Source organism: Arvicanthis niloticus, chromosome 1 (genome assembly GCF_011762505.2).
Source record: "Arvicanthis niloticus isolate mArvNil1 chromosome 1, mArvNil1.pat.X, whole genome shotgun sequence".
Lineage (NCBI taxonomy): Eukaryota > Metazoa > Chordata > Mammalia > Rodentia > Muridae > Arvicanthis > Arvicanthis niloticus.
Window position 1 is genome coordinate 139485369 of NC_047658.1, and position 26072 is coordinate 139511440.

General features: G+C 44.0%; 1 protein-coding gene and 1 long non-coding RNA gene across 22 annotated transcripts in view; one reads left to right on the forward strand and one right to left on the reverse strand.

Annotated features, from left to right (window-relative positions):
- The window catches only part of Sgms1 (sphingomyelin synthase 1), a 247928-nt gene that overhangs the window by 69847 nt on the left and 152009 nt on the right, over positions 1 to 26072 (reverse strand). For 19 of the 21 annotated variants that reach the window (XM_076919091.1, XM_034498761.2, XM_076919098.1 and 16 more), the window contains one exon: positions 14192 to 14273. The gene's annotated coding sequence lies outside the window, so the exon portion shown is untranslated. Of the gene's footprint in view, positions 1 to 2531; positions 2709 to 14191; positions 14274 to 26072 lie in introns of those variants that run through there. The other 2 variants (XM_034498770.2, XM_076919124.1) reach the window with 1 other exon arrangement.
- Positions 2679 to 7486, forward strand: LOC143435611 (uncharacterized). Its single transcript, XR_013106094.1, has 2 exons — positions 2679 to 2815; positions 4655 to 7486. It is a non-coding gene; the product is annotated as an uncharacterized LOC143435611 (long non-coding RNA).

Genomic DNA, 26072 nt, shown 5'->3' on the forward strand with positions numbered 1-26072 from the left:
GCTAGGGGCACCAGATCTCCCAGGGGCTGGACTTCCGCATGGTTGTAAGCTGCATGGCATGGGTGCTGGAAACAAACTCAGGAACTCTACAAACACAGTGCGCACTCTCAGCCAATAAGTATGCACTGAGCCATTCTTCTAGCCCCTACCTCACCATTTGAAAAAGGAAGTTTCACACTAAACAAAGGGCCAACCTAACTTGAAGACTATTCCCACAAGGCATACCAAACATTGCAGGTGCGCTCTTATGAACGACCGATCATTCCCTGAGAAGCCTGGAATCCAGTGTTTGGCTTCAGACTTGGGGAGACCCAGTGTGCACTTCCTGAGGAAGAACAAAAAATTCAGGGCTAAAGAGCTTCAGAAAAGAAGTCAACAAAGATTGGTAGCCCGGAGGCAGCCACGTGTAGCAAACCACCCAGCAAGTGTATAGGGCTTGCTCAGTTAATATTTGAAAACCTCAAGCTTCCTGAGTAAATATATTGTTCAGTGAACTTTGAGACTCAGGCATGGGGGCGCCAAGGACCTTTTAAATCGCTTGGAAAAATCTGATTCAAACCAAAATTCTCCTGGGGATCATTTCACTTCAGGAAAACTGGCACTGCTTGACAGCTATTAGAACCACCACGGGGAACAACAAATACTTGATGCTGACTTCTAACAAAGAGACTAACTAGCAGGTTACACCAAGTCTTTAAGACAAGGCAGGGGTAATTCACCTCCCTCTCAGTTACTGTGACAATCAGCGGTGGGGGTTGGGGGATGCAAAGCATCTAGGTTGTTGAGATGAAGGATCATCCTTAAGTGTCCAGGCTTTGTAACAACTTATAGATGAGACAAGCCTTTATTTAATTATGCCTTTAGATTTTAGATGTTTAAAAGTCAACAAACTATTTTCCCATTTCCTGTTCACTACCTAAGGGGGCCTTCCAACCCCCAGCAGTGTCATTTGGGCCACCTCAGAGGCTGTTGCTCAAGCTGTCCAAGTGTTATCTTTCACCCAGACACTGGATCAGTCTACGGCAGATGGCCAGCTTAACAATTAGCCCAGAAGCTTGCAGAGGACTCTGGGTGCTCAGAGGGTAACTAACATCTCCAATCATCACCAAGTAGTTTCAATTAATCCATTTAGAAGTGATTTCTTTCTAGAGAAGTCTCCTTTATGGACCTAAGAAAGGTCAGTTGCACAGAATGTTACTCCACTCTCTCTCCACTGACTGGAACCATCAGTCTACACCTTCGTAGATGCAGAAGTGCAGAGATAATGTTGCTAGCTTAATTCACATTCTCAACCACGGCTCAGTTTGAAAATGTCTGTTATTGCCTATGCCATCAGAACACCGAGTGCCCACCTATCTGGTACACACTAACTCCACTTCTGATAGCATCTCTGGTGGACTGTATGTTTCCTTAAAAAACAAAAGATGTTTTTCAGCCTACCACCTTCCCAAGCCATGGCTAGGCAAGAAACTTTTTTGTAACCTGGGGTCTGGGAGGTCTACCTTCATGAGAGGCCCTGGATCCAATGGCCACCACCAAAAAAATAAAAAATCAACTTGTACAATACAAATAAAATTGCTGACCAGATTTTTAAAAGACGCTTACCAAGTGTGTTTTTTACATAAACCTAAAACTCACAAGACAAAGAATTTGAGACTTAGCTTAACTGGCGGGGTGCTCCTCATGCATCACAGGGGAGACCTTGGGAGGTATCCCCAGGAAAACACACACACACACACACACACACACACACACACACACACACGGTAACTCAGCCAGGTTAAAAGTAGAATGAAAATTTGCCCCTCTCATGAAAACCACTCAGATTCCTGTTGGGGACAAGTCAAGTAATAACACATAGTAAACGAAAGAAGAAAAGACAAAAGCAACCCTCATGCCTTCTCGGTTATTTTCACTAGAGCAAACACCATGCAGCTCTAAGAGAAGCAGCAGCCCGTAGAGTAAACACTCTCGTGAAAACACTGGCAGCACGTGCTTCCCCCTGGCACCTTGTACAGAGCTCAGTCACCAGCTTGGCTGAAAGACCTGAGGGAGAGGTGAGTTTGGAGGAGGCATGTACTCCTAAAAATCTCAGTACCCAAGCTGTAAATGCAGTCTCACCTTTCAAAAACCTATTCTAGGGAAGTCTGACAACCCCAAACTGAAACCACTTGTATGCTGGTTGTAAATTATACACTCGGAACTTCAGGGCTGGCATCCTACAGTCAATATTCGGCGCATTTGTTGATTTTCCCTACCGATCCAGAGTCACAATTCCAGCAACCGCACTGCCACTAGGCAGTATCTAGGTTTAGCACTGAAGCCCATCTAGTAAGCCATTCCCTTGACATCACTTGGTGGAAGAAATCCCACTGGTGATCACAGAGCGCTTTGTGAAAGCCAAGCGCCAAGCGCCAAGCGCGGCTTTCTCCTTGCCTACTTTTCCTGGAGTCCCACCATCTGGCCCTGCTACAACACATCGCCCTGGGAATATTTTAACGAACTACCTTCCCACAAAGAGCCACGCGTACCTCTCCTCCCAAAGGCAGCCTCCTGGAAAGTTCCTGACAAGTTTACACAGGGCTCTGCGTGCAGCCGGCCAGCGGTCGGGAGTGGCCAGCTGTCCCCACAGACCGCCTCGGAGAAGCACAATCCGGCGGCGCAGAGGACACGGAGCTCAAGGGGCTACAGAAGCAAGGCCCGCGCGCCTCAGGCTGCACAGGGTTTTTGGAATGTAGGGCGTGGCCCTCTGCTAAAGCTAAAGAAGTGAGTCAGCCCCTGTGCAAGCCTAGCCAATAAGCGCCCTCACTGTTGGGTAAGGCGGAACCTTCCTTTCTTGATTTAGGAGGAGTTTAAGAGCCTTCCACATCCCCCACCCCAGTTTAAGCTTTTAAGAACTTGAGCAGTTCTAGAGTTTGTGAAACTTTTCTAAAGCCAGGATTAATGGGTTTCTGCTGGTACACATTCCTGAGCTGAGGCTGTACTGGATGCAAAGCGCTCCGAGACCTCCTTCAAAGCAGGCTTGAGAGCTGACCAGCAATTTAATGATCTGGAATGAGCCCGGAACATGCCCACCTAACCGAGGTGGCCAGATTATATGTGCCGCTCCAAGCAAGGCACTTAGCACCGTGCTCCTCCGCAGAGCAGGTATCAGACGACATGCTGAGTCTTGAATCTGGAACTCCTCACTTGTAGACAGCCAGAGACTGGGCAGAACTTGGTGACAGAGAGACCTGTAATCCCAGTTAGTCCAGAGGTAGGAGCAGGAGGCCTGCCTGGGCGATTTAGGAAGACTCTGACTCAAATGTTTAAAGAGGTTTTTGTTTGGTTGGTTTTCGTTTTGTTTTTTTAAAAGGGGGGGGCTAAATGTGGCCACGTGAGGAATATTGGCTTAGCACACACCAGGTGTCCCATCCCTAAACTGAAAAGGAAAAAAATCTTAAGTGAATAAACTGACTTTTAATTAATTTTTTATACTAAAAGTACACAGAGAATTTTAGAGCTGAAACAGTGGTTGGTGTTGTATGTTTTGAGTCTCTTAAATCACGAGAAACTTAGGGTTATAGTTTAAGTTTCTTGCACTTGATATTATAATTAAAAGAAAAGGATTACTAACAAAAAATCTTAAAGGAATGATTTTATTTAGGACAAAATTAAATACACTTAAACATGAATAAATTAAACATTCTCTTTAGATACCGTGGCTTAAACATCATATTTTAATAAAAACATTAACTTTAAACAGGTGAAATTTGACAAATTATAGGAGACTGCAGACCTCACAATTCCTTGGGTCCTGATCACTAGGAGTTAATCACTAATACTGATGGAGTTTCTGACAGAAGAAAGATGTTTTTATTGGTTACTACTGTGTACGCTTGTGTGTGTGCATGACTGAGCACAGGTGTGTAGGTCAGAGGACAGATTCATGCAGTCCGTTCTCTCTTCCCACCCTTATGTGGCTTCACAGATTGGACCTGGGTCATCCGGCTTGTATGGGGAGCACAGCATGGGGAGCACCTCAAGAGATTTTGTTTTTAAGGTGCAGATAATTACTTCTTAGGTTTAAAGAAGGTCTTCTGAGTTTAACCTCTGTCTCTGTCTCTCGCTCTCTGTCTCTCTCTCTCTCTCTCTGTCTCTCTCTCTCTCTCTCTCTCTCTCTGCCTCTCTGTCTCTCTCTCTCTGTCTCTCTCTGTGGGGGGTATGCTATGCTATGCTATGTGATGTGCATACACAAGCCCACGCATGGCTATGGGTATGTTTATGCTTAGAGGCCCGAGGGAAATCTTGGGTATCTTTCTTCAGGAACATCCCTTTTTAGTTGGTCTGCTTTTTGAGACAAGGTCTCTCATTGACCTAAATTCCCCAATTAGATGGAGGTCCCAGGGATATGTGTCTTCAGTTCCCCAGTGCTGTGATTTAAGTGTGCACCAGCTTTCCCAGCATCCCTGAATGTTTGTTTGTTTGTTTGTTTGTGGGGGCAGAGGCACCACAGCACCTGTGTAGAAGTCAGAGACAACGTACAGGAGTCAATTCTCTTTTTTCACCACATAGTTTCCTAGGGATCGAACTCGGGTTTATCAGGCTTGGCCTCCAAGAGCCCTCTTGACAACCTAGGCCCGAGTGTCTGGCTTTTTTTTTTTTTTTTTTTTAGGTGTGTTCTAGGATTTTAACTCAAGACCTAGTGGATAAACAGCAAACACAGCAAGCTCTTTACAGGCTGCGCCATTTCCCCAGCTCTCCTTGTGATTCATTAGAGCCAGTCATTCCACAGTCCAAGATTTCTTCAAACTGAGAGTGGGCCTTCTGAAACTGCTGCTCTTTTCTATGAGGCAATGGGAGAGAGAAGAGAGAACCCTGGATCATGAACGGAGAAGCACCCTTCCTAGCCTGGGCTCTACGAATATTGGCTGGACAGCTTCATCTCTCTGAGGTTCTCTGCCAATTCAACTGGGGACAACAAACTGGAATGAGAAAACAGAATTAGGCCAAGGGGCGGAAGCAGGATATGCCCTCTTCTTCTGTCTGGCAGCATGAAGGAGAGCCTGATGTGAAAGTGCCCCTATACTTCCCATAAAGCTAACTCACAAACCCTTGAAATGAACTTCTGGAAGCCTCTGCACACCACCTCCAGATCCTAGCAACTCTCTTATCAGCAGGCATGACAGGAAGCTTGCCCACTGCACCTGTACCAATTCTGCCATTCTTGGTTCAATCATTGGTCCCTTGGGCCAGAGTCCCTGGGGTTGGATGCTGTCCAGCTGCTGTTCCCGGTAGAAGGCCCCTCCCGCAGGGCCTTCTGACACGTCACCATCAGTACAGGGAAATGTCAAAGTTCAGCATGTCATCAACTCTGAAGCCTTTCCTCTCTCAATCACTGAGCAGTTACTTTAGAGGTGATAAAAAAAAAAATCATCTCCTTATAGGAGATGTTCAGCCAATTTAGGTATATTTTTTAAAAGCATTGATTTCTTTTTTATTTAGAAAAGTACTGCTATTGATTGTACTATGTGAACTATGTGGATTGGGCATTATATACTAGCATAGTTTATACTACGGACTACCTTGTTTGCTATAGCGAGCTTGATGGCTAGAGCAGATGCTCCACCCAGGAAGAAGAAAACCTTCCTAAATGCCATCAGCCTCAATTGCACGTAAAGACATTTCCCACAGCCTTCACGCACCAGAAACAAGGCCACCACTATTGATATAGTTAGGGTATACTTGCAAGAGGAAAGGGATAAACATTTCTAGACCTTTGTTACCTACAGTGACAACACAAAGTGTAAAGCTTCCAAATATATGTTTATGAAAAAAAAAAAAAAAAAAAAAAGCCTCAGAATCAGGCTTCCGCCCACAGAACTCAGTCTTTGCATTATACTGCCAAAGAACCCATTGCTGTGTTCATGGCACTTTCTCAGGCACTGGGCACAGTCACCTCCATGCCCGCCCCACACTGGACTTGCTGTCCCACCTTACCATACTCCTTCCACTACTTCTCCCAGTGCAGACCACTCAGGCCTCTTTTTCTGCCACAGCGCCTTCACTTGCCCAAGCCCTGAAGATCTCACTCAGTTCTCTTTAGCTCCAAGAGAGAACATTCATAGTTCAATCCTTCCCAGTGAGCTCGCTACCCTCTCTCCTACCAGGTAAGACTGCATCTGAGGCAGGCAGTGTATTTCAGAGGTTTTATGTCCCTAAGGCCTTAAGCAGATCCTAAATAGTCCCTGCTGTTGATCTAATGTTGCCTAAGTTATAGAACAAACACAACAGAGAAAAGAAAGCCTTGCTACTGTATCAAGAACAAACAACTGTTGCAGCCTTTGAAACCAGCTGGCAAACAGGGGCCAAGCGTCAGATGTGTGTCTTTGCTCTTTATAACATGTTCCAACGATGCCGAGGGCTTCTCAGGAAGCAAATCCAGGACTTCCTGAGAGGAAGGGAAGTTTACCCAATATTGTGGGCATCAACTCTCAGTTCCCCAAACACTAGCCTACTGAAGAGAGAGTGGCCATCAGGCAGTCTAGCTTCCTTCCAGGAAGACACATGTACAAGTCTGATAATTTACCAAGGCACTGAAATCTTTCATATAAATTTCTCAATGTGCTTGTTGTAGCCACAAATACTTCTCTGTTTACACACACCTTGAGACGATGTTTGAATGCTCTAATCAAAAGTCATGTGACATTTGTATTAAAGCAAGCACCTAGAGTCATTGCCACACAGGCAGGCACGAGTTTAATTAGTGTCAATACATGTCTGCTTTTGTGACAGGTGGAAATAAACACTGCCACTCTTCCCAAAAAAAGTATGTCAGAAACTAGATGCCTTATTAGCCAATTAAATGATTCATGGCTGAGATCTGTGACAAAGGGCACTGATAAATATTCCACATATAAACAACCAAGAGAGGCAATCAGCATTCTTTAGCCTGTGTGTGACAGACATAGCAACTGAAGCAGCATAGGTCCTGCACCAAGGTGGGAGGAACGGAATGAGAATCACAGGCAACAGGAACACCTGATGCAGCTTCACTGGGCTTCGGAGCCATGTGCAATGAACTCTTCCTGGACAAGAGAGCTCATGGAACCAACCTTCTTCTACTCAGTCACCAGCACGGCCACTATGAGGAACTGTTCCACTTTCCAGAGCTGTAGTTTAAAAATTCTCAGCAGACTTACATCTTCTAGCTAGAGCCATGTTTCTATGACACCCTGATCTACAAGCAGACTATCTAGTTAAATCGGTGGGGAGAGTAAATTCTATGAGAAGAAAATGGATTTACTTCCTAGAAGTGGGACTCAGAAATAAATATCGGCATCTAGCATGAAATTCTACTCTATGCCTAAAGTGAAGGCTGATCCAGATATTTCCTCCACCTGGTTATAAATTGCATTTTAGACATTCAGTAACAGTCTAACATTAGTGAATGTTTGCTTAGCTGTTGACATCATGTCCCGAGTCTAATAAATGCTGGCATCTCTGAGTTGTTCTTAATAGCTCATTTGACTCAGGACTGATCAGAAATTCAACATCAATATTTCTAATACAGCACTCAGACCTCATTCAAAACATGGAAAATGCATCCAGAATTCTATCTAGAACAACAACAACAACAAAAATAAGTTCAATTTAATTCACTTGTGGTGCACCTTGTCACGGTCGTGATCTTCACCTTCTACACGATTTTAGACTTACTCTATCGACAACACTGCAAGACAGTTTATAACATCTAAAACACTAAGGACGCACAAACAGTAACCTCATTAAGAAAGAAAATTCCACCTACGCTTAACTCCCCAGTCTAAAGTGTTTTAATAGAAAAACTGAAATTTAAAAACTGACGCTGTTTCGAGGAAGACTGTCAGGTCTGTCACCATAAACTTAACGGCTAGAGTCAGTAGTATAAACTGTAAAATTTAATTATTTTTAAACTGGTCATCACGTATTTAATACATTCAAAAGGAGGTATTGACAGTATCTATGATGGAAAATTATATTAAAATAAACACCCACACAGCCACCACACGTAAGAAGCAAGCCATTTGGAAAGGAACCTGACAGTTCTCTTCGTGCTCCTCTTCCTGTCTGAGGTTGATATGGTTTCTTTTCATGACTATGTGTTGAAACTTTAGAAGATTTGGGTCTAAGAAGTGCCTTTAATATTGAAGTAGGGTGTGGTGGCTCATGCCTGCATCCCCAATACTGGGGAGGCAGAGGGAGTTGGACCACTGCAATTTGAAAACCAGCTTAGGCTACATAGTAAAACATGGTTTAAAACAAACTAAAATAAGGGGGCTGAAGAGATGGCTGTTACAAGCATTACTGCTCTTGCAGAAGACACTAGTTCTGCTCCTGGCACCCCAACTGAGTGGCTCATAACTGCTTCTAAACTCCATGCTCCCTAAGGACTAATGTCCTTCCTGGCTTCCACAAGTATGCACTCACCTGCGCAAACTTGCATAGGCACACACACACATTCGCATATAATTAGGAATAAAAATCAAATCTTCAAAATAGCCAAAGTAAGCAAACAGATAAAAAAATAGTCTGGGCCTTCTGAAAGCATAGTACAGGGGTGGTTAGAAGAAGTCATGGAACACAACAGCAGTGTGCTGGTTACTTTTCTACCAACTTTACATAAGCTAGAGTTATCTGAATGAAGGGATCGTCTGCTGAGAATATGCTTCCGTGAAAGCCTGCTGTAGGTCATCTTCTTAATTAGTGATGGATGAGGGAGGACCCAGCCCACTGTGGGTAGTACCATTCCAGGGCTGGTGGGGTGGTGCCATTCCCGGGCTGGTGGTCCTGGGTTCTATAAGAAAGCAGGCTGAGCAAGCAAGCTACTGGTAGCATAAGCCAGTAAGCAGCACCCTGTCCATGGCCTCTGCATCAGCTCCTACCTCTAGGTTCCCACCCTTCTTGAGTTCCTGTCCTGGCTTCCTCCAATGATGGACTATGATCTGGAAGTGTATGTCAAATAAACCCTTTCCTCCCTGACTGGCTTCTGGCCATGTTGTTTCACTATAGCAACAGAAACCCTAACTAAGAAAATTGCTGAATTCAGTCCTGAAGAAGCCAGAACCTAAATGGTACCTTGCCAAAGATAGAGACTGATAGTGGGACAGGCCATTATAGCTCCTGCATTTATAGCTCTTGGGTTCATGCACCCAGCCAGGACTCGTTACTGAGAATATTAAAGTATACCAAATATCCTTGACACAGTGTCAGGGTATGAGATGGGCACCTGGAGAGGTCAGATCCAAATTACCCAAAGCAAGGTATTATTAAGCCAAGACCAACTGGTTCCACATGCCACAAAATGACAAAGGAAAGAGGCATCTTAGAGACCAATCATGAACTTTAATTAACACATCACCCACTATGGAAAAGTGAGAGAATATCCAGAGGGGAAAACAGAAATCAAAGGAAGCAACCCACTAATGAAGGGCTTAATTTTGTTTGCAACTGTATGTTGAACAATGTATATGACAGCAGATAGAAATTAACATGTCATCTGTGAAATTAAAAGACTTACATGTCAAAGACAGGGCATGTACACTAGTGAGCAAGCAAGTCAGTACAAATTGTCTAAGTGAAAACTATACACTTTACACCTAGTACACCCTGAATGAGATTGGAATGAAGAGACCGTTAAGCAGACTAGCGGACAGCAATGGCACCTGAAATCAAGAGGCCAGCACACAGAAAGTGAAGCTGCCCCAAGGCAGTTCACAACATATTGATCTGGAATTGTCCTACAGTGCAGGACACTCTCACTTCTTTACAGATGGGTAGCATATGCATCTTGGTCTGAGGTCCCAGAGGCTGGCTCCCACGGGTCAGAATACCTCAACACTGGCAATGTTAGACATACGCTTTGGAAGGAAGGAAGGAAGGAAGGAAGGAAGGAAGGAAGGGAGGGAGGGAGGGAGGGAGGGAGGGAGGAAGAAGGGAGGGAGGGAGGGAGGGAGGGAGGGAACAAAGGAAGGAATGAAGGCAGGCAGGTAGACAGGCGGCAGGCAGGCAGGCAGGCAGGCAGGCAGCAGGCAGCAGGCAGCAGGCAGCAGGCAGCAGGCAGCAGGCAGCAGGCAGCAGGCAGCAGGCAGCAGGCAGCAGGCAGCAGGCAGCAGGCAGCAGGCAGCAGGCAGCAGGCAGGCAGGCAGGCAGGCAGCAGGCAGCAGGCAGCAGGCAGGCAGCAGGCAGGCAGGCAGCAGGCAGGCAGCAGGCAGGAAGGCAGGCAGCAGGCAGGCAGGCAGGCAGGCAGGCAGGCAGGCAGGCAGGCAGGCAGCAGGCTCTTCTTGATCAATCCTTCATATCTTATCTAAATGCCTTGTTTGACTTGGTGCTATCCAAAGAAGGTTGAGGTAGACAAGGGTGGGGGGGAAGGACGGGGGGACCCTCTCTCAAGGAGCAAACTAGGGCACCTTATTTTAATTAGCAGGCCCTCCATTTGCACGAGACTTCTTGCTAATCATGTAAACTTCCAGATTCCATCTCCACTCCATCCTCACCATCACTGGCGTGTGATCCCAAGATTGACCCAAGGTCCCAGGGATACCTCAACTAGTATTTCAAAGCTCATGAGTTTTAAATTTAATAATCTCCACATTTTTGCAGTTCTTTCCCACCAGTAATGCTAACTCTTATAGTTTAGCTAGAGACATTAGTTAGTACAAATGCCCAATCAAATATTTTCTGCCACTGAAACCCACCCTGACCTAGCCCGCTCTCATCAACACCAGGTAATTAAGCTATTTCTTTCATGGTTTCCACATTAAGACTTGAAACTTCAAATTGAAATGTTTGTTTTCTTTGGAAAGGCTTCATTGCTGACCCTTGAAGTGGAATTAGCATGTTTTATTTGTATTGGAATTTGCCCTCAAAACTCATGTCATCAAGAACCCAGAAAGCAACTGATTCCCAGAAAGCTGCAACTCGGACTCAGCTGAAGGCCACACACCTAGCAGATCTGACCACTGTACACTGATACTTGGAATATTCAGAAACCACAGAAGGGCCGTCCTGGGAGATAATGAGACAAATCGGTGGTCTGTGAAACACTTCATTGTTAATGTCATGATTTCTTTCTGTTACAAAGACCTCCAATCCTGAGGAGGCCCCGGGATGGTAATTCACATTCCAGGGATTTCTCTCTGGTTTTAATCATATGCTTCCACATGAAATAGACAAGAATGAATTTTGGAACAATTCAATAATCCCCAGGCTCACAGTGGACTGTAAATGCCTTTTAAGAGGAAATAAGAGAAATGAATGTTTTAAGATTACATAAATCTGATTCAGGTTATGCTAGGTTTTTTTTCTTTTTCTTTTTTTAAACAGCTTAATAACAAGTGTTTTGAAAGCTAGGTGGTAGAGACTTAGAATAAAAACAACCACCGCAATCTCCACGGTTACTTAGCAATTCTAGGCTCCAATTATTCCTTTCTAAAGGGCAAGTGAGAGAAACTGAAAAAGAAAGTGCTTCCAGAAGAAAGGCTGACCATTCTCATCCTGGGTCTGCTCTTTTTTCTATCTGACTCCCTATGGGATTGGGATTTCATAATCAAGCCAAGGTGAACGTGAAGCCATTTAGGTGGTGTCTCTCTGGAAGCTATTTATGTTCCATTAAAACTGAATTTCTGAATCAAGAGCAAAACCTCATGCAGTATACAGAGGTGCTGGGACTGCCTGAGCCTGGAGCTCTCACAAAAGGGGAGTGGGGGGGGGGGGAATAAGGAAGCAGAAAGCTAGGGAGTCCCTGGGACCTGTCTCCAAGAATTGTCACAGAGCAGCCAGAAGAAGCAAGGGATGCCAGGGGTCAGCCCAAAACTGACTTCACCATTCAAGAATGCCAGTGGGACCCGTGATAAAGGGGGCTTGAGCTCAAAATAAGTCTTGGCCTTGCCCTTCCACTTCCAGAAGCCATTCGGTCATGAGATTGTGGATTTTACCAAATCTTGCTGTCACCAGCCAAAGCAAAGTGCTACTATCACAGCCAACACAGGAACTGCAGAACTGGCTCTGACCTGCCTTCCCAGCAGGAACCCACCATGGGGGCTGTTGGAGCCAGCCTGCACCTTCACAGCAGACTGTTAATTTCTCAGGACCACTGGCAAGGTGGCCACAATAATCGTTAAACTAAAGGAGCTTGGGCTGGAAAGATGGCTCAGAGGATAAGAACGCTTACTGCTCTTGCAGAGAACCTGAGCTTGGTTCCCAGCATCCCCTTCGAGCAGCTCACACCTGCCTATAATTCCAGCTTCAGGGGATCCAATGACTTCCTCTGGCCTCCACGGACACAAACAGACACATCCATACAGATAAGCAAAAGTAAAATAAATTCTTTAAAAATTACATAAACTTGACATTTTAAAAATTATGCAAAAAAAAATATAATAAATACTTGAAATTAATTACGTCCCGACTATTTTACCATTAGCTAGGCTCCTGATGCAGGTTGGGACAATGACTGATTCACAGAAAAGCAATGGTGTGCATGTCACTTTCAAAACCACTTTGGACGACACTTATGGGATAGGCTAAAATCAACCATAGTAAAAGTGTTTATACCCACAAGAAGCCTGCAGACACTGGAAGCCATCTTGGCAGAGCCACAGTGTTGACACTTACTAAACTTTGCTGCCTAAAGGATTTATCAGCATCCTCTCACAGAGCTGCCATGTTTGAGGTGGCCCATCTTTTGAAACGGCTTATAAATTGTAAATCACAATACCAAGTATGCTGACAGAAAGCACCCACATTATTGTGCAGCTGTACTGCTGGAGAGTGTTGTGGACAGTCTTTCATGTCAGAGTAGGGCTCATTAGATCCACCACACAGATGAATGAGCCAAGATAGCACAAGAGAATGTGGGTCAAGAAACGCCTGACTAATAATGTATGTGAGGTCTCCACTGCCACATGCACTGCCATGCCATTATCACAGTGAACTGAAAACCAGCCAAATGTAACTGTCAGATAACTAACCACTGCTCAGAGCTATAGCACTGTGTGACAACAATTCTTCCAAGGCACTCTGAGAACTGGAATGTTGTAAAGGAGGCCCTCTAAGACTCAGAGTTCTAGAAGGAAGCTCATTAAGACTCAGGAAATAAACAACTCAGAAGTCTCCCTAGGAGTTCTGGAAATTAAATGGATGCCCTAGGTCCATTCCTCCCCAAGGTTATAGAGGCACCAAGGGCTGTTGAGGAAGCCCAGGCTATTGTCAAGTTGCCTGAGAATCATGCAGAGAGCTCTAGGGCCCCATCTTTTGAGAATCATAGACCACACTATGGTGGGCTTTCAATGATGTAGCTGGCTCTGACTCATCTCTGCTACTGTACGGATCCCTTCAGCCATGCTTCCGTAAGAAACCCCAATGCATGCTTTGTTTCATCAAGTGTGACTTTGGTGGTGTTCTTACTTTGGTCTGTAGGGTCTGCCATTGTTTTCCTACTAAAGATGTAGAAGCTTGTGTGACGTCTCTCCAGGGATAGGATCACACAACAATTCTGCTCTTAATTACTTCTAATGTACCCATAAAAGCTACCTATGGAAGTGAACTCTAGGGGCTCCTGAAGGCACGGTCATCTGTGTTTTCCAGGGGCCATTCCTAGATTAACTGCTGACCTAGAACAATGACTTCTCCAGTCACTTGCCTCTTTTGTTCTGTTCACCAGAACTGATGCACTCAACTAAAAATGACATATTCTACAAAAAAAGTTTCATGCATTAACAAACCCTCTCAGATGCTTGGCTTGCATCCTGCTCTGAGATTTCTAGATACTTACTTTAAATTTGTCTAAATCTTTCTTTTACTTTTATGTGTTGTGCCTGCATGTACAGCTGTGTGTGCACTATGTGCATGCAGTGACTGCAGAGGCAGAAGGGACTTGTAGGTCCCCAGGAGCTGGAGTTACAGCCAGTGATATACCGTCCTGTGGGTGCTGGGAAATGAACCTGAATGCTCTGGAAGAGTAGCCAGTGCTCTCGACCACTGAGCCAACACTTCACCCTAATACCTACTGTTAAAAACATTTTCAGTTTTTACATACTTAAGTCAATTGACTGTACCATCCTTTTACTGTGACAAGAGTCATTTGATTGTACCGTCCTTTTACTGTGACTTCTTAAGCATGATTCACACAGTCATTAAAAGAATTCCAAAGAGCTAGCAAAAATGTACTTACGGATTATTTTAAAAAGACTCTCCTCATCTTGGATTCCTGCAAGATACTAGCTTCTCCGCGTGTTCCAGTATGTCTCCATTACCTGTTACCAGGAGGAAGAATCTCATTAGTTGTATGGTCTTTGCTAATAACCTCTATCAAATGCACCACACAGGTAACAATAAAAACAACAAAACCCCAAACGGTCCAAAATTCTAGCACTTACTAGCCACAGGAATTCCTCTGCCCCAGCCTCCATCTCTTCATTTCTAAATGAGCATTAACCATCCCTTACTGTCTGTGTAGTAGTGATGGTTAAGTAAGTTAAAGAGCATGGTCAGCATCTTTTGATCCAACAAAGCTGTTGTCCTGGCAACAAGGACATTCAACACTTCACTCAACAATCACAAATCCTTTATTGCCCAAGGTTGAGTTCATCAAATCCGGGAGATGTGTAAATGATCACCCAAGAGTGGAATATGCTCAGCAAAGTGCTTGGGTTTGTTTGCTTGCTTGGTTTTTAAGAGGAAGTCACTCAGAACAGTATTTCACATCCATTTTTAAACAGGTAGGGTCACAAACTAGGATTAGGACTTTTGTTTTCTCCTTTTCACATGTTTCATGGGAACATCTCACTTGTTCCCAGTAGAATGCAACCATCCGTCACTTTATGTGAAGAGCATATGGCTCTGGGTAGATGACACTGACAGACAGGTCCCTGAGCTCAGAGCAAAGAGAAGGACAAGAAAGCTAACATGGTTCCATCCATATGGCGCTGCCACAGTCACTGAAGGAAAGACAGATGCTTCAAGCTACCCAAGCCAGGAGGAGGTGCCAGGTGGACTAAGGAAGGCGGAGGAAAAAACACCACATGAATCCAGGTGTTTCCCTAGTCAGGAAGAACCAGCCAACAGCAATAAACCAGCGGAGGACCTCCCCCTCGGGGAAAGACTGACGTTCCAGCACCGGGAAGAGCACGCTCATTGGCTAGCTATGGCTTTACATGGCTGGTCACTTTGCAAAGAAGCTTTTAAAAGTATGGAGAATGCTGTACAATTTGACATAAGGCTCAGTTTCCAGGTCTGGAAGACAAGGACAATAATGCCAACAGTTCAGAGCAGACACAGATATTAGAGATGAGTGTACAGGCCCATTGTATAAGGTATCCTCAAAAGAAAATCCCAACTAGTATGTTATTAACATGATTATGACCGAGACTATTAAGTTCCTTGTTAGAAAAGGCAATACTAGTATGCAACACATTAAATTCATAGACTCCACTTTGTAAAGAGTGTTTAAATCCTACTTCTGATAGTAACACAAACGTTCCTAACATTTACTTTATATGTTTGCAACTTTTAAAAATTAAACTATAATTACAATATTCCCTCTTCCCTCAGCCCTTCCAACATACATTCCCACTTTCTCTCAAACTCATGGCCTCTTTTCTTTAGTCATCAGTTATAAATACAACCTGGTGAGTTTGTTTACTGTAGTTTATATGCATAGGATTTCAGGGCTGACCACTTGGTGTTTAACCAGTTAGGGGCCACTCCTGGGGAAGGTGAATTGTCCCTCTCCAGGCAGTCATTAGTCCCTTGTAGCTCTTTCTGGAAGCAGGGCCCCATGAAATCCCCCTTTTCACATTTGCATGTCTATTGCTGTTACCCTGTTCAGGTCTTGTTTAGGCAACCATACTGTTGAGGTATTATGAGTGAACCTTTCCTGTTGTCTGTCGTCTTTTCTAGGAGACTCTTTTTTTTTTTTTTTTTATCATAATGGAGTGTTAAATGAAGATTGCTCCCTTCTTTGGCAGCCTTTCCTGACATCAGCCAGCAGAAGTGGGCTGTGTGTCTGTTGGTGTCAGATCAGTACTGAGTTCCTTCTGCGGACTGGAAAAAATGACTCACTTCCAACAGACGCAGTGTACTCCACGTGCATCTGCAGAACGTGGGGGTCATGCTGAAAATGACAGGCGGCTCATCTCCAAGCACCACATTATAGCCTTGTTGAGGACAGTGTGGATAAAGCCATGCCACCTTTGAAGCAGAAGTATCAGAACTTATTATCTACAGAAGGCATCCTGGATGCCTCTAAGTTACCCCTTTGACACTCCTTCCAATGATGCACACTGCTTTTATCTCCAGAACGGCCATGGACAATGTGCAGGAAAACATCTGTCTCCTTCGTGCTTAGTCCCCCTTGATGCAAGAGGCAAAACACCTTATTTACTATTGCAAGAGGTACTATAATAAATTAGTTGAAAGAATTAAAATTATGATCAAGAGTGGTAATGTGCCAGCTGTTCCAAATGATTAAAAGTGACGTCAGCAACTAATGAACAACCCATTCATTCTGCCACGCACTGGGATTTAAAAACACAAGCTTTTAAGGATTGTGGCGCTTTGAATGACAGTGATCCCACAGGCTTATAGGGCTGGCACTATTAGGAGGTGTGGTCTTGTTGGAGGAAGTGTGTCCCTGGGGATGGGCTTTGCGGTTTCAAATGCTCAAGCCGGGCCCAGTGACTCACTGTCTCTTCCTGCTGCCTGTGGGTCTGGATGTAGCGCTCTCAGTAACCTCTCTCTCCTACAGCACCATGACTGGCTGCATGCTGCCATGTTTCCGGCTATGATGATAATGGATCTGAACTGCAGAACTGAACTCTGAACTGCAAGCCAGCCCCAGTTAAAGGTTTTTCTTTATAAGAATTGCTGTGGTCATAGTATCTCTTCACAGCAATAGAAACCTTAACTAAGACAGAAGTGTAAATAACCAACTCATGCCAGACTCTAAGATAGAAAGTGGGTCCAACAAGAGAAAGCTTGATTCACTCCGTTAATATTTCTGAGTACCCTGTACTTGGCAATCATGGTGCTGAGTATGTGAAGAAAAGCTGCATAGTTAAAATTCTAGCTCCCACAGAGCTCGAGTGCTGGGTGGCATAATAGACAGCTGCAAAAGAAGGAAGGAAAGAAGGAAGGAAGGAAGGGAGGGAGGGAGGGAAGGAAGGAGGGAAGGAAGGAAGGAAGGACAGACAGAAGAAACCCTATTAAGACAAGGATGGAGTTCACATCCGATTACAGCACAATAGGAGGACCAGAAGAACTAAGCAAAGAAGTCAGATGACCCACTTAACAAGGGACTATCCAAATGTGTGAGTCCTGGTGAGACTAGCCTAGTGTACCCTAACTATGCTTCAAACACAATGCTAAAACTCCACAACAGATATGCAAAGTCTGGCTAAACAAATACATTGTGTGTGTGTGTGTGTGTGTGTGTGTGTGTGTGTGTGTGTGTGTGTTTACGGTGCTGAACAGCTGAACATTGGACCCAGGGCATTACAGTGGTTCGACAAGCATCATGCCTCTGAATTATAATTCTAGCCCAGTATATTCCATGTAGAGTGTACACTCTAACCTAAAGCTAGATAGGTGGGGAAACTTACAGCAACAGGTTGAGACTGCTTTCGGATTTCTATTTTCTTCCTCTTAGGGAGCTGGCTTACTTTGAGAAGTCAGGGCTTCTCTCTGGCAAACAGTGTTCTGAGTCACTGAAAATCCGTGCTTTGTGGGCACAAGAATTGAATTTCCCAACAACTCCTGAAAGATCTTGAGCTCAATGTACAATTTCTGCGTGCCTTATTTCTTCATCAATAGAAGGGGGGTGATATCAGTACTGTAGCTAGATGTCATACTATTGCTAAAAGGCATAATTAATGTTCTCAAGTAAAGCCTATGGAAAACAAATGTTCCTCGGTGTTAAATTATCCTCAGTGTTAGCAAACAGAGCAAGTAATAGGATAAAGTCCAAATAGCAACAAAAATTAGTATCTGCAAGAGCTCAGAAATGATGCAGACCATTTCACCAGGTCACCCAGAAATGGCTCCGGGTATACAGTTGCTCATAGCAACAAAGGGGAAACTGTCTTTCTGGTATCTGTGCGTACACCTATGTACAAGAGCAACCAGAAGATGCTGGGGGGAGGGGGTAGTTCAAAAATATTACCAGCATCCGTTCAGAAGGAAAACTGGATGATTTGCTCAAGACAACTCTGTTCATGGTCAAGCCTGGGGCTCAAGCCCAGGCAGCTTCAATCCATGTTCTCACCCACAATAATACTACACTGCTATTTCAATGTTAAGAGAAGTAGCTTAAGACAAGACAGACACATGTCAAAGGAAGATCCTAGAAGATTGGAAAAAAAAAAAAAAAAGTCCGAAGAGTTCAAGGACCAAATGTGCTAATGCTACAGACTTGTTAGTATAAATCCACAGGAAAGCCTGAAAGGACGGCACCATAAATGCTACTTCATTTTAGAACCTGCTGTTGGCATAAGGAGCACAGGGCCCACTCAGGTCTTTATAAGATAAAACATACTGTGATCATGTGCCAGACTCAGAACGGGCCCCCTCAGAGGGAGGACGGCCCTACAGCACACAGCTAGCTCCTCACTGACTCCGCTTGTCTTTCACTGCAGCTAGCCTTTTTTAAAGCAGGAAAGAGGAGGAGGAAAAAGTCACTCAAGGAATTTGAAGTCTCTGAGAGTGAGAAAGAGGGGAGGAGGGGAGGGAGTGCCACAGGAAGAAGGGACTTCTAGTTAAGTAGGAGAATGCACAGACAGGACAGACAGAGAAATAAGGTCCTGGTTAGGCTCCGGTGGGGCAGACTCCAAAGCGGCCCCGTGATCTCTGTCTCTTATTCACTCTCTTGAGTATGAGTAAGTCCTATAGTCAACTTATAACTGATAGGATATCAGAAATTATAGAATGTCCGAGTTATACTATAGAAGACTATAATATCCATTCTGCCACAGGATTCTCTCCCTTGCTGGTTATGAAGAGCAGTCAGGCTGCCATGATGTGAGCTACCCAATGAGAGCCCCTGAGGGCAACTTCTACTGACAACAAGAAACCAAGGTGCTTGGCCCAAGAACCCACAAAACCCACCCGAATCCTTCCCCCAGCTGTACCTCGGCTAAGACAGCAGCCACACTAACATCCTGATTTCAGCCCGATTAACACTTAGCTAATTCAGGCCCAGATCCCTGCTCCACAGCAGCCAGGAGATCACTTATAGGTAGGTTGATCTGCAAAGACTGCGCTGGGCTGATGGCCAGGTGGCTCTAGATGATCAAAGCAGAAGGGAGAGAAACAGGTCCATGATGCCTTCTCATGGCCTCTGGCAGAGGAAGAGGGAGAAGGAGGAAAAGCCCAGGAAGCCTCACAGCCTGAGAGAGAGGGGCCTCTCCTCCCAGGCTGGCCATTTGGAGGATATAATTAGTCCCATTTACCAACAAAGTCGCCTTCTAACTGGTGATCGGGCTCTTGGCTGGCCTTCAAAGGTATTCAGCTAAAGCTTGGGCCGTTGAGGTCAGCATGGGAATTCTTACCAATTTACAAGCTAGTCTACAAACCTAGCCATAGCAGAATAACCAAGAACATGTTCTACACAATGCACTGCACCTAAACACTGTTTAAATTTGAAACAGGTGTCTGGAGAGAGGAGACAAGCTCAATTAAGATAAAGACAAGAGTTTCATGGCAATGTTCCTAATATGAAGTCTCAAAACCAAACATTCATACTCAAAGAGAGACACACAGAGACACAGAGTTATACAGATATAGATATAGTTTATATGAATATAAATATGATATAGATATAGCCATCCTTAAATCTTCACAATCTCAAGTACCTACAACCTCCACAAATCAGTTCGGGAAACCTTGACTCATGAGCTGGGTGCACTCATAAGTTACTAAGCAAACCCCTCTCACTTCATAGGCCAACTGGGTACAAAGAAAGAGCAGAAAGCATCCCATAGTCACACACTCCAGAAAGGTAGAAAACCTACCTTGCTCACGCAGGCCCAGCCTTGCAGTTGATAGACATAATGCACACACCCAAAGACTAACTGACCTGTCCAAGGTTACTCTGCAGCACAGCTCTGACCTCCTGTTTTTTCCAGGCCTCTTCCTACTGAGTTTTACCAAATGCTAGCTTTGACATGAAAACTTGACAGCGGTGATATTAAATACTTGGTGTGAGAGGAAAAATAGGAGTTACCTTTCAGGACACTAGGATGCTCCTCCATGACTCTAAAAAGCCAAGCTCCGTGGTAAGAGGGGGAAATACCACCACATAAAACACACCCAGTGTGCCTAAAATAGGCTGTTTTTTTTTTTTTTAAATGACCTGATTCTCTTTCTTTACTCTATATATTAAATGAGAAAAAAACAAAAACAAAAAACAAAGAGGGCTGCCACAGGAAACATGCCAACAAAAGACTGTTTAGATACTTAATGTACGCTGATTCCTAAGGTCTGATTCAGTCAGTAAACATCTGGAGGCTATCTAGATTCGGGACCCAAGAAGCCTGACAGGCGATCAGGAAAACGGTGCTTGCTAACACTTTTGATAACCTACAACCAACCAATGCAGCAGAAATATTTCCGGTACGTGTTGGGAAGCTAATGGGAACGTAGACTAGGGCTGTCTTCACTCCTAGGTACTTCTATTTTTAAAGGTAAACAGCAACTTGCTTTTCTTTGTAATGATATTGCTGATAAGGCAGTTGTAGAAGCAATCTAAACACATGGAGGTCATACCAACCCCCATTATGCACCTTTCCCAACAGGACAATCAGTGTAGCCTTTCACCTTTCTCCTTTTCCCCAGCACCATGAAGAAAGAAACCAAAAGTCCACAAGGGTTTCTCTTCCCCACATAGGCAGCAGCAGTCTCCGGCAGGCCCAGCTTTACCAGCACTTGGTCTTCTCATTGTAACTCAAACTCAAAGGTGTGAAGAAGCCTTGTAGCCTCTGCTTGCAGCTGCACTTGCACCTGCTGCACGGGGAGCTTCCTGGCAGCCTGGGTTCTGAGCATGCACCAAGAGCGATGCACAGTGTGCATGCCACCACACCATACAATGCAACCAAGCACCACCCAAAGCATCTCAGCTCAGAGTTGAAAAAAAACCACCATCTATCGCAATGCTTTAACTTCAGTTTTCAGCTCTTACAGAAACACAATCCTATAACGACGGAAAACAAAGACTTCTAATATTTTGCCAACATCATTCCTCAGGAGATAATCAAAATTAGCATGTCTTTGGAAGGCACTGTTTGAGCGTTTAATTTTTAAAATTGTTGCTTAAGCTGTTACCTGTAAACTAATTCTAAAACAAGCCACCTATCTTTGCCTTGTGATTAGAGTGGAATTCCAATCTCTGCAATGGCTGGAAACATACTACTGCCATTTTGTACTACATAGTTATGCGAAGTAGTGTTCTCGGCACTGATGATTATGAAATCAAAATATCAATCAACCGTGAAAAATGCTGAAGATGTTTTCATCTTGTAGTATTCAATATTCAGCCAAGATTTAATTCTTTATGTGAAAATAAACAAGCACACTCATTTCAGTTAGTATGCAAATAATGCTTTCATCTTTAATTAAATGGTAAAACTCTATGTATGACAAAGGTCTGATTTAAAATAAATCTCTGCACATTACCAGCAGTGGTATGTATATGTATGTGTGTGTGTGTGTATATATATATATATATCACATGCACACACACACACACACACACACACACACACACACACATACACACACAGGTCAGAGAAAAATTTAACAATTCCTGCTCAGACTTCCCATAGGTGGTAATGCAAGATGTGGGAGCCCTCGCCTCCTCCCCTTTTATGAACTGATCACATGGTCTCCTTCCTAGGGAGGAGCATGCAGGTGGGCTGCCTCTCCTATTCTACCACCTTCTATAAACTCATGAACCGTTTCCTAGTAGATTCATGATTTGTGTAAGGCAGGCAAGAGCATGCTATCTTAAGTCGGGCAAAGCTTGTACTGTAATGTTCTATGTGACACCTCTGCCATGGAAAGAATAGTAACAAAAACCAACCCCTAGCTCAGTCATCTGGGAATAAAAATGCCTATAATATCCTAATGCCTAATAATAGATTTATTATTGATCTCTACTATAGCCTTCAACATGTAGCATTCCTAGTTTTATAAATATACTAAAAGGCGTTCATTCACTATTATTGTTTCCTATAAAGATACTTGAATTCATGCAATTTTAATGTTATGCTTTCTTATTTCCACCAAGTTCGGCTAGAGTATTTGTTATTGAAGCATTTTTCAGAATAATAACAAAAACTCACAAATAGCCATTTTTGCACAATAAATTCAGAAGGAAAGTGTACTTTTTCACAGACACATATAAGTGAAGGAACCCCTCAGCCAGTGTTCTTGGCTGCACAGAAAACAACAAATGACACACATATGAACACCCAGCTGCTTCCATCCTCCAAACCCTGGGGCTGACGAGGAGTGATCCCCATTTTCAGTGGAGCCTGGTGTTCTGAGGGGGGTAGAGTGAGACCACCCTCCTCAGTGATGAGGCCCAACTTTAAGTAGTTCTTTTACTGGAAACAAAGCTTGTGCTTTTCTTCTCTTGGCTTCTCTGAACCAAGAAACAAAAACCTCTCAAGTATGAATGGTAATCACAAGTTAAGTGAAAAGGGATTTTAAAAAAAGAATTAAAGGAAAGGAAGAAAGAAAGAAAGGAAGAGAAAAGAAAAGAAAGGCACTGTGATGTGACCTCACTAAGAGAGTCCCAATACTGACTAGTGTCACCTGCAGTAACTGTGAGAAAAGAGAAGAAAGGGCTAGGCAACAGGGTGACAAAAAGATGCTCATTTGTGGGTATGAGGAGGACAAATTGATGAGACAGAAGAGCTGGAACAGGAGCAGAACAGGAGTGATCCAAGGTTGATGGTACGGCCTCTGCTAAGGCCAGGGGCAGAACAGCATCATCCGTGAGAACCAGACAGCAAGCATTTTTAACATATGATATTTTCTGCAAATGCCCGATTTTCAAACATTACAGTGTGAGAATAGCTACAGAGTATATCCAAAATCGGTGGACATAGTTGTGCTGCACTAAAATGAAATTAGCAAAAACAGGTCTTGGTCTTGATTCAGTCCACAGGCTGTGGTTTGCTGACTCCCAGCCTCTCTAAGGAAACCTGTGGCTAACAGAACAGATGGAGAGGACGTTACAGGCGGTCCTGACAAGCCTGGCACATCCACACCATAGTCACTCAGTTGGCAACAAGTGCCCAAGGACTCATATTCCCATACGCTAGGTTCCAGAGAGTTCAGCACTGCTGTGGGAAAGGCTGGAGGGGAGGAGGAGGGTGATGGGGTGGGGTTGGGGTAATAAGGATGGACTTGTTCAGTGTTAGCTGATACAGCACCCTTATCTATAAACCATGCTGTCTGTGACCCACAACACACAACTGTTAACCTGCCTTATTATATATTTTACCTGCATGGTTGTGGACAAAAGTCATCCTAATACTCTACAGTAATTAAGGAAGTAGTCATGAACGGAGTCAAACAAATGAGTTCTGACTTGTCTTCCACAGGTCCTGTGACTTCAGGATTCTCCCTAGCTTTTCGTCCCATTTTCTTACCTAACTCCTTCTCTAGGTGTCAATCACTTTCTCCAAGAAATGGGTCTCAAACATCCCAGGTAAGGTGAAGGCACATGCCGTACATCGCTGTGACATGAACTTCGTTTACTCTTCATGTCCATATCACTCTCTGTTCAACGCCTGCTTCCAGAAAGGTACCTTGTTGAATGGCCAGGTCTCAAACAGACAAGCAGACAAGGATTCGATAGAAAAGTCTGTTGCTTACACTGGGTCTGCTTAGCCGGGATGTGGGTAGTTAAAACCAGACTTAGATCTTCCAGCATTTGAGGCTTTGGTGCCTGGAGTGTGGGCAATGAGATATGGCCAGCAGACAAAGGAAACTGGCCCCAGATTTACACAGTAAAAGCAGGCCACGTGCTCTCTGCCTGGTTCCAGTAGAAACTACCTGGCCATTTCTCCCATGCTCTGTCACTTGAAAAAATATTTGATTTTTGTTAATGATAAAACACTTAAGGGAAGATACAGATGATAAGGCTGAAAAATAGTGTTAAAAATGGCCACAAATTTTTAAAGTTAAGCCCAAACAGCAATAACCCAAAGCAGGAAACTCAAGTAACCAAATTAAAACCTCACCTAGAAATGAAGCCCCAAAGTAGCAACAAAAATTTCAAAATAGCTTTAGAAAATGAAAGGTGTGTGTGTGTGTGTGGGGGGGTAGACAGTCAGTTAGAATTATATATGAAACAAAAGGATATCACTTGAAACTAAAGAAGAAACGGCACTTTTAAATCAACAAAAACTGAGAACTTGTGGTCAGCAGATAAACACGCCATGAAGTACCGTTAACAGCGTGCCTATAAAAAACGAGGAACCTGGAGGTCAGAAACATGCACGTGAAAATGGAAGACAGTTTTCACTACTCTTGTTGCAAAGGAAAGACCTGACAATTTTACTGTGTATCAAAAGCATGTCGCTGTGCTGTTAAGTGTGTGACATATGTGCATGAACGAACATGCGAGGATGAACAACAGCCAATGAGAGAGCAGGAGGAGCATGAGAGAGCAGGAGCAGGGACATGGCGGGGAGAGCCAGACCAGCGCTCACTACTGTCAGAAGGTTACAGTGCATCATTACCATGAGACTGCTACAATGTAGAACCCCTTAACAAACTCTGTGGCGGCAACTCCTTGCGAAGTCCCACATTTCCTCGAGGAAGTGTTTTTAAGTATATAGCCCAAAGAAAGGAAAAACGTATGTTTATAAATGAGATGTGTGCAATTATGTTCATGACATTCATTATAGTCCCAAAGTGAAGCCCACCCTAATGTACACCAACAGAAAACAGGTAAGTTCGTTAAATGGAATATTACTCGACCACGCTGACAAACACAAACAGGTGGGAATCTCAAAAGCATCGTTATGCATTATGTACAGTTAAAGAAGACAGCACATATCTGGTCAGTGTCTCAAATCTGCGCCCATTTCCTTCAGCATGGGCCAGGATAGGAAGGGGCGTACGAAGCTCCGGAATGCGCGTGTGATGGCAGTGGGCATATGGAAACTTCCTGGGGTAAAGGAATGTTTTCTCTTGTTGGCTTTTCATTTGTTTTATTGACATAATAGCTTGCTGCACAGCCCACGCTGGCCTCAGACTTACTGTACCCCTTCCTGAGCCTTCCCCTGAGCTGAAAGCATCAGTGTCAGCCACCATGCTCAACAGAAATATCCTCTATCTCTAGAGAAATACCAATCGATTAGTTTACTTCACAAAGGAAGGGGAACCATGGGCTTCCTATCAAAATGGTCTATGAACGTTTGCGTGCAAATCTTCATAGAATTTGAATTTAATAACAATATGTCTTAAATTTTATTTACCTGCTAACAATGTTTTTGTGTTCATGTGCACATATGTGTGCACGGGAAGTGAAGGCTTAGAACTGACCTGGAGATTCTTACCTATGAGTTTGCTTTGGAGATTCTCTGCCCTTCCTTCCAAATGCTGGAATTCCAGGCAGGCCTCCATGCTCACCCAGAGTTTCTCATCCACTGAGCCACCATCCCTCCCGCTCTACTACTAACAACTTAAACAGTTTAAACTCTGAGAGAAAAGGCATGTGAAAGGGAAGAACAAGACAGACCCAAATGTTCTAGTCCTTTCATTCAGTAGTATTTTTACACTTCTACTGTACTCCAGGTAAGACAACAGTCACTAAAGAAACCAACAAAAGATTATACTTTATGATTGAAATCCTCAGTCTGGTAAAAAGAAAGTCATTAATTGAGGGGTAAAAAGGGTTGAGGTGCTGGGGGTAATAGCACAGTGACAGAGCGCTTGCATAGAGTGTCCAGGCCCTGGGTGCAGCCCCCAACACTGAAACAAAAGGTGCAAATACATTTAAGAAAAAAATACATGATTCTTTTTCTCTCCCATAATCATACATG